General features: G+C 43.1%; 1 protein-coding gene across 1 annotated transcript in view; it reads right to left on the bottom strand.

Annotated features, from left to right (window-relative positions):
• Nucleotides 1-13,369, bottom strand: part of LOC103264510 (cytoplasmic polyadenylation element-binding protein 3) — a 197,626-nt gene that overhangs the window by 48,340 nt on the left and 135,917 nt on the right. The window lies entirely within an intron of this gene.

The raw sequence follows: 13,369 nt of genomic DNA, 5'->3' as shown, positions 1-13,369 counted from the left end.
CACCAAACATGAGTGTTGCATGGTGCCTAAAACCAGCAGTCACATATGCTCGGGGCAGGAGGCTGGGTACAGAAGGGCAACCTGGTAGCTGTCTTCAGACACAAGCATCTCTCCCTCTCCTTCACAGATTAAGGTAGGAAATAAGACAGCTGACCTGTCATTTCCTGTATCAACAGAATTCTTCATTTTCCCCATTGCTCAAACATCAACAGCTAATATAAGCAAGCACATGAGATCATTTCTTATGCAACTTGTCTTATACCCAGGAGTACTTCCACTCGAAAGCTAGCACCTCTGCCAATTATACTTTCACTTTGAATCCCCTCTAAAACTGCTATTGCTCATTTAGAAGCAGTCTACACATCTCTTAAGACTGCTATAAAATTCACCCTCCCTGACATTTTGCTTTTTGTGACACCGTTGCCTTCACCAGTTCATCAGAAGCCACAAAATCTCCATTTCTTCCCTGGACCCTGAAAACACGGACCTGTTTACAGTTCTGTTAACATTCAAGCATTTGTTCCATCATTGCATGGGGGAAAAAATCCAGTTCTTTCCTTGTCAAAGTTAGTCTGTTTAACTAAAATATCGTTTCCCTAACATTTACCACAAAGACAGATTCACTAATACCAAAAGCACCACTTTTAAACACCTTCGTGAAAGTCTGTTACTGATTTTTAATTTAATACACAATAATTTCCTGACACCATAAGCACAGGTATTCTGATGTCATACACACGGGACACCTTTTTCTACATAGATCTCTCTCTTCTTCTGATCTCATTCCTAATAAAGCCGTTGAGGCAGCTTCAAGATCTGCTAAGGTAATTCCAATCACTTTATGTTAATTGAGTTTGGTCACAGATCACCTTATTTCAAAAATAGAAACAATTCCTGGGTAGTATCCAGTGGTCTGCCTTCATTTAACCAGAAATATAGGAAATAGTCTTCTAGGATAGCTGTAGGTTAATACTGCTCAAAAAAAGACCCAAACCTTCCTGCTGAGAGATTTCATTATTGCCTCCCCCCACAACCTCACTTCATCTCATCACACACAGCCCATTCCTTCACTCTATTCTTGGCATTACAGATTAGGTAAAAATACAGGAAGAGACTCAGGGCACCGTGCCGATTAACCCTATTCACAAAACCCACACTTTCCAGCTGCCACCAGAAAACAGCTGTCAGTGCTGGCAGACTTAGAGAAATGTCAACATAGGCCAACATCGGCTCACGCTACACACTAAGCAAAAAATAATATTGTAGTACTGTCTGTACTGACAAGTTCCACCCACTCTCTGGTTTCGTTCTGAAATATAAGCCCACTCTCACACAAGGCCTATTTCTCCACCTTTTTAGAACTCAGTGCCTGACATCCAAGTTCTATCCAGGTTCTGAACTTACTCTTTGGATATATTTCTGGTCCTGAATTTTTACATATACATTTCTCAGCTTTATTATAATATCATAATTTCTGGAAAGGGATGAAATATAAATAAAAGACCTGCTTTCTAATTATCTTCTTGTTTCTTTATTATTTTTCTGAGTGAATGAAATTAGTACTCTGTCCTATTCGATATAAATTTCCTCTGTCAAAACTTATATATTTACATATAGCCAGTCCTCTGTATCTGAGGGTTCCGCATTCATGAAGTCAACCAATCTAGGATAGAGAATACTATCTAGTAAACACATCATAAAAATTAACTGGGCTGGGTGCGGTGGTTCACACCTGTAATCCCAGCCCTTTGGGAGACCGAGGTGAGAGGATAACCTAAGCCCAGAGGTTTGAGACCAGCCTAGGCAACTCGGCAAGACCTCGTATCTACACTAAATCAAAAAAACTAGGCTGGGCGTGGTGGCTCACGCCTATAATTCCAGCACTTTGGGAGGCCGAGGTGAGAGGATTGCCTGAGCCTACAAGTTCGAGACCAGCCCTGGCAACTTGGTGAGACCTCATCTCTACAATAAATAAAATAATCAACTGGGCATGGTGGCGCATGCCTGTAGTTCCAGCTACTTGGAAGGGTAAGGTGGAAAGATTGCCTGAGCCCAGCAGGTCGAGGCTGCGGTGGCCGGGAGTGTGCCACTTCCTTCCAATCTGGGTGACAGAGTGAGACTCCAACTCAAAAATGAAAAAAAAAGAAAAAAAAAAAAAATTAGCCAGGCATGGTGGTGCATGCCTGTGGTTCCAGCTACTTGGAAGACTGAGGCAGAAGGATCTTCTGAACCCCACAGGTTGAGGCTGCAGTGGCCGTGCACATGCCACTGTACTCCAAACCTGGGTGACAGAGTGAGACTCCTACTCAAAAAAAAAAAAAAAAAATTAACTGGGAGGCTGAGGTAGGAGGATTGCTTGAGCCCAGGAGTTTGAGATCAGTCTGAACAACAAAGTTTTGTCTCTATGAAAAAAAAAAAATTTAGCTAGGCTGAGGCAAAAAGATTGCCTGAGCCCAGGAGGTCGAGGCTGCAGTGAGCTGTGATCATGCCACTGCACACCAGCCTGAGCAACAGAGTGAGATCCTGACTCTAAAAAAAAAAAAAAAAAAAAAAATTAACAATACAGCAATAAAAATAATGTTAAACTTAAAACTATAGTATGACAAAAAAACTATAGTATGATAACTCCTTACAAAGTATTTACGTTGTATTAGGCATTATAAGTAATCTAGAGACAATTTAAAATATATGAGAGGATGCATGTAGGTTATCTGCAAATACTAAGCCATTTTTTATAAAGGACTTGAGTGCCTGCAGATTTTGGTATCCAAGGGGACCAATCCCCAATGATACCTAGGGACAACTGTATAGGGGTGTAGGGGTGTAGGGGTGTGTGTGTGTGTGTGTGTAAAACAACTCTTCCAGTATGTTGTCAAACAGGCGATACCCTGGATAATGAAGACAAGTATAGGGATGTCACTCAGAAATAGTGAAGATTCCCTTAAATGATCTAGACATGACACTAGCATTCCTTCCTGGGACAACCTGACCACATTTGCTTGTACTGGTAACTCTAAAAAGAGGCATTGCAGTACCATTTGGGAGGCGCCACACTTTGGCCATGCCATATCCTTACAGCAGGGGTCACACAAACTCAAATGTCCACTAGACAGGTAGCATAAAAGCAGCAAGCCACCAGGACAATCGCTAGTAGGCAGGCAGTCACACCCTGGGAAAACCACTTCTTTTTTTTGAGTCAGAGTCTCACTTTGTCACCCAGGCTGGAGTGCAGTGGCATGCTCATGGCTACCACAGTCTCGACCTGCTGGGCTCAGGCAATCCTTCCACCTCAGCCCGCCAAGTAGCTGGAACTACAGGTATGCGCCACCACACCTGGCTAATTTTTCTTGATTTACTGTAGAGATGAGGTCTCGCCAAGTTGCCCAGGCTGGTCTTGAACCCCTGGGCTCAGGCAATCCTCTCGCCTCAGCCTCCCAAAGTGCTGGGATTACAGGCGTGAGCCCCTGCACCTGGCAAAAGCCACTTCTTCTAAAGAAAGCAAGTATTTCTCAGCTCCAGCAAGTGGCTACCATTTGCAAATGTGCTGTCCGATTTTTTCCATTTTTCAAGGGTGATTAGAAATTCAGATTTGTATGTGAAAGTTCAAGATTCTAAAATGTTGGGAACTATTCAAATGTTAAAAATCACTGTACAGGCTAAACACACTATCTGCAGACCAGATCTAGCCCAGGGGTTCCAGCCTATGATCTGTGGCTTGATGGCGCTAATTGCCACACAGCTCACAATGGAATGAGAGAAAATAAAAATGGCTTTTCTTTCATTTCTATTTAAAGCATGTATTCCTATAGAAGCTCTCATGAGGACTATGAAACCTACTTTTGGCTGAATTATTTGTCTTTTAAATTCCTATCTTCTGAATCAGTAATCTGCTTTGTAAATGCTTATCTTCAAAGGCAAAATCTTTTGGAAATAAAGGCAAAAACCAAACATACAGCTTACCAGTATAAATATGCTAATTTATGCCACATAGTGACTTTAACATCAGCCTTCAAGAAATCTAAAAGATTGTGACATTAATAATATCAACAGTTAATAATAAAAGCACAACTTTTCCTTTTTAAGGTTTCCCAAAGCGTGTTCCATAGAATGTGGGTTCTGAGGGTTGGTCTTCCAGATAAGCAGAGTTTGGGGAAAGCTACAGATTACCTTCTCCTCCTTGGGACCTCACAGCATCCACTGGTGAATTTAATTAAAGCCTCCAGGAAACTCCATAGGAATCTGTTCAGTGTTGTTTAACCCAGCATTACCAAAATTATTTTGAGAACCCATTTTTTGCCTGATATCTAGTAATATCCACACTTTGGATTATACTGCACCATTGCATCTTACTCTTAAAGTGTATCAAATGTTGGCATAAAAAGGTAATAATTCATTGGACAAAATGTTTCAGAAACTTCATTTCAACCCAGGCCTTTTTCTCACTTATTTCTTGCTACTGCTCTGAAAGGGTTACTTCTATAGAGATTAACTTTAAATGGTTAATAGTATAGTAAATTTAAATATTAAATAGCTGCTCAAAGAACTGAAATTGCATAAAAGATTACCAAACCAGTTTGACTATTTTTCTATCAATAAAGAATAAAATAGCCGGGTGCAGTGGCTCAAGCCTATAATCCCAGTACTTTGGGAGGCTGAGGCGAGAGGGTTGTCTGGGCTCAGGGGTTCGAGACCAGACTGGGCAACTTGGCGAGACCTCTTCTCTACAATAAATCAAAAAATAGGCCAGGTGTGGTGGCACACGCCTGTGGCTCCAGCTGTTTGGAAGGTTGAGGTGGAAGGATCGCCTGAGCCCAGCAGGTCGAGGCTGTGATGGCGGTGAGCATGCTACTGCACTCCAGCCTGGGCGACAGAGTGAGACTACGACTCAAAAAAAAGAATAAAATAATTAGAGTACTATATCAAAACTGAAGTTTTATCTCACTGAAAGTTAAAGGTCAGCGGCTACGGTGGCTCATGTCTGAAACCTCAGCATTTTGGGAGGCTGAGGTGAGAGAATCGCTTGAACCTAGGAGTTTAAGACCAGCATGCGCAAATTAGTGAGACTTTGTCTCTACAAAAAGAAAAAAATTAGCTGAGTGTGGCAGCATGTGCCTATAGTCCCAGCTACTCAAGAGGCTGAGGCAGAAGGATCATCCTAGCCCACAAGGTCAAGGTAGTGGTGAGCCGTGATCATGCCACTGCACTCCAGTCTGGGCAATAGAGTGAGACTCCTGACTTAAAAACAAAACAAAACAAAAACAAAAACTAAAGGTCATTAATAGGGACAAGAATAGGTCAAGTGCTGAAAAACAATGAAGGCATGCAACATGGGTCATTTCTTTAGACAGAAAGTTTTAAGAATATCATTTCCTAAAAATAAAATTTCATTGAAAATTTACCAAAATCTCTTATTTAAAATTAGATATAAGTTCAGGTGCAGTGGCTCATGCCTGTAATCCCAGCATTTTGGTTGGCAGAGGCGAGGGGACTGCCTGAGCCCAGGGGTTCGAGACTAGCCTGGGCAACTTGGTGAGACCTCATCTCTACAATAAATCATAAAAACTAGCCGGGCGTGATGGTGTGCATCTGTAGTTCCAACTACTTGGAAGGCTGAGATGGAAGGATCTCCTAAGGCCAGCAGGTCGAGGCTGTGGTGGCCATGAGTATGCCACCGCACATCAGTCTGCACAACAAGAGTGAGACTCCAACTCAAAAAAAAAGTACTTTTATCGTATCTTTAAGTACAGGATAAGAGAAAACACAGTTTTAGTAAGAACAGCTTTTAACACAAACCTCAGGGCCTCAAGTTTCCAAACATGACCACAGCTATAGAATTCTCTCAGTTTAGACCACAATCTATTATTCAGATATTCATCTACCAATAAATAATGTTGTTGGGTGCCTTTGGAACACTTCATCCTGTCCGGTCACCTCCTTAGGTTACAACACCCATCACATGAACACCCTGCTGCACAGTGCTTTCGTTTTCATCTCTTTATCTCAAGGCAGCCCCAAAAAGCAACCAAACTGTCCGGTGTCCACAGTGCAATCAGGTGGCCATCTTGGGAAGCTGCCCAACCAAAGACTCCCTCTCGGACATGTGTTCTTTTTCCCATAAAGAACTTGGCTCAGAGTGCAGGCCCTCCCCTCTCACCCCACCCTGGTTTCCTTTTTCCTCTTTGTAGTACCTTTCAAACTCGAGCTCTTTAGGAAAAAGTCTCCATTTTTCTCTCCCTAATCCGACAATCCTTTTAGTCTACACACATCGGAAAACAATACTGCAGAGCCATCAGGACTGCTCTCCCCACCAAGCAGCAGCACCCCAGCTCGTACCAATGGCCAGGATGAGTCAGCAGAACCTGGGTCCGCTGACATCCAGCTGCAACAGCTCAGTGGTAGTGGTAATGAACTCAGACCCACCCCCACTGTCAGCAAATCTATTTTAAGCATCACAAACCTCACAGAATGACTGGAGTGCCCCAGCAGTATCAGAAATAAACTAGTTTGTGGTTTGTGACGCATCTTTATCTCTTCCCTGTTATAAGGAGTTGGTTTACTGTTCACCACCAAAACTAACAGCCACAATAATTGTGGTTTGGACTCTTCAAAGCACATTGATATTTGGTATCTCATTTCGATGTAATTTTTACCACATGGCTCCCTAACAAACAGGCCAGCCAATTTCAGGAGTTTAGATGCTATCTATTCTTCTCAAGTGCTGCTCTCCTCCCAGTGAAGAGGAAAAGGGAAAGCCCCCTCTTTATCTTCTGGGAGTAATGGAGAGTAAGGAACTAATTGCTGATCAGGATTTAGCCTCCGTTAGACTTCTATATTCTGGGTAGCTCTGGGGCCTCCAGTCAGAACTCCATCAGGCCTCAAGGCAAAAAGTTGCAAGGCTCACACTCAGAGGATCCCTCCCATTCTTCAGATACCAGTAGGCCCCAGAGAACCTTGCCAAAACAGTCAGGATTCCTGCTAGACAAGACAACAAGAGTAACTCTGGAAATTCTGTCATGCCCTTCCAGGATGCTCCACGTCCTCCCTCAGGTTTAGGACACAGTCCAGGTATAAAAAGGAAGCCCCTGCCACCTGCACCAAGGAAACCACAGGTCTTACAACTCCGTTGGGAGCTTCAGTTGCTAAGCGACCATTCAAATACAGCCTTGGTGTGCTGTTTCACAAGGGCACCAGGTGAAGAACTCGAGTGTGCATAAGCCACGCCATAAAGATGGCTACATGTGTCCTTGCTCTGTGTTGGACTTTATCAAGCCATTATCAATGACATGTCACAGCCAGAAGACTCTAGTCAACACCTTCTCTCTAGAGGCTCTCTGAACCTCAGGACCGGCAGAGCACTCCACCCTGAGTACTCTTCCCGGCGCAACTGCCCACCTAATCCTTGCAACAGAGCACCCGTGGCTCCTTATGTCACTCACTGGCCACGTGTCTGCTTCCCCCATGAATGGACTGTTAGAACCTTTCTCTTTTTTTTTTTTGTTTTTAAGTTGGAGTCTCACTCTGTCACCAGGTCGGAGTGCAGTGGCCCGATCATGGCCATCGCAGCCTTGACCTGCTGGGCTCAGGAGATCCTTCTGTCTCAGCCTTCTAAGTAGCTGGAACCATGCGCTACCACGTCCAGCTAATATTTTGATTTATCATAGACTGTGGTCTTGCCAAGTTGCCCAGGCTGGCCTTGAACCCCTGAGCTGAGGCGATCCTCTCGCCTTGGCCTCCCAAAGTGTTGGGATTACAGGCTTGAGCCACCACACCCGGCTCTGAGATCCTTTCAGGCTGAGACTGCACATCTGTGTAGATCCCAAGTGCCCAGCACAGTGCCTAGCTCTTCGTGAGATTTAGTGAGTAAACAGCTTTTCCTGGGGGCAGACACTGGTGCCATAAGAAGATGTCCAGCACTACCTCTGCAGTTCACAGGTTACTCTCCTCACTCCACTGAAAGCCACCTTCCAGGAGCATGTTTGGTATCAGTGGATACCCAAGGGCTTGTGCTAAGTCAGTGCAAATGTCTGATGCCACCAGGTGGCCCACTCAGGGATGGGAACTACCTTGTGTTCATCATCACTGCTGGTGTTTTCATATCACTTAGGCATAGGCATGATAGTTGATTTCCTCTTGAAAGAAAGAAGAAGCTACTAGCACTTTTGAGCACTTACACTACACTACTGTGCTAGGCGTTTTTAAAAATTATTTTATTTTTTTAAAATTTTATTTTATTTTGGGGTCAGGGTCTTACTCTGTTGCCCAGGCTGGAGTGCAGGGGCACAATCACAGCTCACTGCAGCCTCAACTTCCTGAGCTCAAGCGATCCTTTCTCCTCAACCTCCCAAGTAGCTGGGACTATAGGCATGCACCATCACACCCAGCTTATTTGTTTGATTTTTTTTGTAGAGACAAGGTCTTGCTATGTTGTCCAGACTGGTCTGGAACTCCTGGGCTTAAGTGATCCTCCCGCCTCAGCTTCCCAAAGTGATAGGATTATAGGCATGAGCCACCATGCCAGTCTATGCTAGACACTTTACACACAATCACACTTATGCCACCAAACCACCATATGCCCTAAGAATTATCCCAACTTTAGACATAAGGATGCTAAAGATCAGAAGAGCAACGTTGTCTCAGGACTAAGCTCCAGACTTATCTGATCCAAAGTCTATATATACTCGTTACACCACAATTGTGCCATATGCCTGCAAGGCTCCCTGTCCTCCAGGCTGTCAGCCATCAGCCACAGCTTCCGGACAGGCTCCTAGACACACCAACATGAATTTTTGCTAGTGAGTGATGAACCCCCTTCTCTCCAAACTCATCCTGACCATTTGCCATTCATTAAGACATGGCCAGGCCAGACGTGGTGGCTCATGCCTATAATCCCAGTACTTTGGGAGGCTGAGGTGAGAGGATTGCCTGAGTCCATGGGTTTGAGACCAGACTGGGCAACCTGATGAAACCTTATCTTTACAATAAATCAAAAATTTAGAGCTGGATTGGTTGTGAGTGCCTGTAGTTCCAGTTACTTGGAAGTCTGAGGTGGAAGGATCACCTGAGCCCAGCAGGTCAAGGCTGTGGTGGCCGTGAGCATCATGCCACTTCACTCCAGTCTGGGCGACAGAGTGAGACTATGACTCAAAAAAAAAAAAAAAAGAAAGAAAGAAAGAAAGAAAGAAAATGGCCAACAGACAATTCTTAGACCTACTAACAAAACTAGCCACCAGAAAAGCTCAAGAAAAATGATTTAGCAATAGCACTAGCATGATATTCAGCTATTTTAACTTCTAGGTTCACAGCCTACTCAATCTTGCAGCTCAGCCAGACAATTTTGTCCGATGTCCACATAAATGTGTATTTCAGCTCCATGGTACTAGGACAAGGATGTTGTTACTGGCACGCTGATTATTAAAACTCTGGAGAGGAATGCACACATAAAAGTTCAGGTTACCTAAGTTTTTCCTGGGAAGAAGCCTGTTCTTTGAGTGAGCTTCATGGAATACTGTTTCCACAGGAATCTGTACAAGTATCCCCAAAGCAGGTATGTAAAATGCTGGCTTACACAATTTTACACAAAAGTCTGCTCAGAACCTTAATATGTCAATGTTTCCCAGATGTTTTTGGCTATGGAACCTTTAATTAGAAACTTTAGTTGAAGGAGAAAAATGGATAAAAAATGCCCAAAGTAAGTGTTCAATAAATGACACATTCTCGTTATAAGCAAACCTTTTGTCTATGAGCCTCTCAAGGGACTACCTTTGACAGGACAAGTGTTCTTTAGAACACACTTTGGAAAATACTGAATTATGATCCCTCAAGGGATGGCATTGGACATTTTGTCTGCTAGCTACCATTCAGTACACTGGAGATGCAACATCTTATAGACCTCCCTGGAAAAAGAATACAGCTTCCAAAGACTCAAGCACTAAGAAACTCCAGACCTATCTGCAAATTCAGAGATTCAGGACACTCAGGACAAATAAAAACAGAAATTATTTTGAATAGGAGATACTTCTCTCATTTTGGAAAAGAAATTCCTTCTTTGGAGAAATTTCTATGATGGAAGGTGCTCAGACTATGGTTTAGACCAAGAACTCAAGAAACAAATAAATCAAGAAGATAAGGAAATGCTGAAGACTTCCTAGATGGGATATGACACACATGCTGATATGGCTTAGCTGTGAATTCTAAGATGAACATTCAAAACCGGACTTGACTGAGCTAAGATGAGATTAGAGTTATATCTTAGAAGGTAGTAGGTGGAGAGTGAAACAATCTTAGTAAATATGCCACAAATAAAGGACTCAGACAATCAACCAAGGTGCTCTATAACTTAGCTCCTATCTATTTTTCCCAATTTAATTTTTCTCTATTCCCTTTCATATATTTGTGCTCCATCTAACCAACCTAAATGTTCTCCATCCATTTCACATAGTTCCCCATTTCTGTGTTCATGTTTCTGCCTTTCCTGGAAATTTCCTGGAAGTATTCCCCATACCTCCACCCTTCTTGGTCAACTCCATTCCTCATTCTTCAAGTCCTAGTTCAAATGATACTTCATCCAGGAAGTTTTCTTTCATTATTCCAGGTATATGTGACCTCCAAAGTACATAATCTGTGTCTTATTTCATTTTTTAACTTGTCTTAATTTGGCAAATGTCTGAGAATCTTTTATGTGCCAGGTTCCATAGACATTCTGTGTGTTTATACTTATTTTATCTACCCATAACTATGAACTTTTTTTTGCTATTCCCATTACCACTTAATTAACTGCTGAATACAAGATTTTACGTCAATTCACAGAAAGTTTTGTTTACAGTCATCAGTACTGCACCTACTTGACCACAGTAGGCACTCAATCATGGCTTGAAGGTAGATGCAGGCTCTGTGTGAGAGTGAAGATCACTTTATTAGTATGTATGATTTGCTATAGATGGGGTAGTGATTAGGAAAGGACTCATGAGAGAGACAACATTTGTAAGGGGTCTTGAAATAGGGTGGGAATTAGAAATTGAGACAGGAGCAAAAATACTTCCGTCTGACTAAAAGATAGGGTTTAAAAGGAAAGCAGAAAAAGGTAAGGCTGGAAAAAAAACTTGAAGTCAGACTTCAAGCAGGCAGAAGGATCTGGGTTGCTTTTATACTTAAAGAGGAATGATTAAAAGAGCTAGAGATCCTACTGGTATATAAAGAGTGGGGAGCATTAGATCAGAATGATAGATAGATTGGACGGAATTTAACACTGAAAAATTAGACCAGGCATGGTGGCTGACACCTGTAATCCCAGTACTTTGAGAAGCAGAAGCGGGAGAATCATTTGAGGCTAGAAGTTTGAGACCATCCTGGGCAATATAACAAGACCTTGTCTCTACAAAAAAAATTTTTTTAAATATCTGGGCATGGTGCCAGGCACCCTATAGTCCCAGCTACTTAGGACAAGGCATCAGGAGGATATCTTGAGCCCAATTTGAGGCTGAAGGCAGAGCTGTGATCACATGACTATACTCCAGCCTGGATAACAAAGTGGGATCCTGTCTCTTAAAAAAATAAATAAGGCCGGGTGCAGTGGCTTAAGCCAATAATCCTAGCACTTTGGGAGGCCGAGGCGAGAGGATTGCCTGAGCCTGCAGGTTCAAAACCAGCCTAGGCAACATGGTGAGACCTCATCTTTACAATAAGTCAAAAAAAATTAGCTGGGTGTGGTAGCTCATGCCTGTAGTTCCGGCTACGTGGAAGGCTGAGGTGGAAGGATCACTTGTGCCCAGCAGGTAGAGGCTGTGGTGGCCATAAGCATGCCACTGCACTCCAGTCTGGGCAACAGAGTGAGACTCCAACTCAAAAAAAAAACTAAACTAAACTAATACACACGTACATATATACATCCATAAATGTAAAAGTAAACTGAAGAATTAAGCCAGCCTTGATTTCCAGATTCCTTATTTCCACCATTCTTTTCCATTTTTGTTTTTCAAGTTTTAAGCGGATGACTGTCACCTAAGCAACAACCTAAAGAACAGACCCAGCCTAAGCACACTGCAGTTCAGTAACAGAGTCCTTTTTTCTTTTTTTTGAGTCAGAGTCTTACTCTGTCACCCAGGATGGAGTACAGTGGCACGCTCACAGCCACCGCAGCCTCAACCTGCTAGGCTCAAGTGATCTTTCTGCCTCAGCCTTCCAAGCAGCTGAAACTACAGGCATGTACCACCATGCCCGGCTACTTTTTTATTTATTGTAGACACTAGGTCCTGCCAAGTTGCCCGGATTGGTGTCAAACCCCTGGTCTCAGGCAATCTTCTCGCTTCTGCCTCCCAAAGTGCTAGGGACTACAGGTGTGAGTCACTGTGTCCTGCTACGGTTCTTAAATATATAGCAAAATCAAGCTGTTACATTTCAGGAGATACAAAAATTGGGATTGTGCTATAAACTGTAAGGAGGAGAAAGTAGGAAACGTCTCTGATACTCCTTTCAAGATGTTCGCTATCCCACATCTCTGGCCAACATGTTCTAGAGCCTTCAATATTTCCTTCCTCACCTCCTTTCCAAGGTTACTCTTTTTAAGCCTCCACCTTGCTAGATCGTCTAAGTCTCTTGCCCCACCAGTTTGCTGTCTTGATCCTTCAGGTTCAATCTATTTATATAGTAAAAAAAAAAAAAAAGAAAAAAAAAAAAAGTAGAGTCACAGCTGGCTGCCTGAGCCCACGGGTTCTGAGCCAGACTCATACATAGAAGAGTCATTTAATGAAAGATAATTACTGACCAAGAATATCTCCCTATTGCAACTTGAAATTCACTAATTTGGAATTCATCTGAGTTAAGAATCAAACATGATCCTGGACAAGACAGGTGAAAGAGGTCCTCACTATCAGGTTCTGCATTAAAAAAATAACCTGGAAGGCTGGGCGAGGTGGCTCAGGCCTATAATCCCAACACTTTGGGAGGCCGAGGTGAGAGGATTGCCTGAGTCCACGGGTTCAAGACCTGCCTGTGCAACTTGGCGAGACCTCATCTCTACAATAAATCAAAAAATTAGCCAGGAGTGATGGCTCACACCTGTAGTTCCAGCTACTTGGAAGGCTGAGGCGGAAGGAGAGGCGGAAGGATTGCCGGAGCCCAGCAGGTCGAGCTGCGGTGGCCGTGAACAGCCTGCATGCCAACCTGCACTCCAGCCTGGGCAACAGAGTGATACTCTGATTCAAAAAACAAACAAACAAAAACAATCTGGGGCAGAGCATAGTGGCTCACACCTGCAATCCCAGCTCTTTGGGAGGCCAAGGTGGGAGGATTGCTTAAGCCCAGGAGTTCAAGAACAGCCTGGGTAACATAGCAAAACCTCATCTCTACAAAAAAAAAAAAAAAAAAAAAAAAA

The sequence above is a fragment of the Carlito syrichta genome, unplaced genomic scaffold (genome assembly GCF_000164805.1).
Source record: "Carlito syrichta isolate Samal-C Ts95f unplaced genomic scaffold, Tarsius_syrichta-2.0.1 Scaffold305661, whole genome shotgun sequence".
NCBI classification, from domain to species: Eukaryota; Metazoa; Chordata; class Mammalia; order Primates; family Tarsiidae; genus Carlito; species Carlito syrichta.
This window is presented reverse-complemented; position numbering and strand designations above follow the sequence as displayed.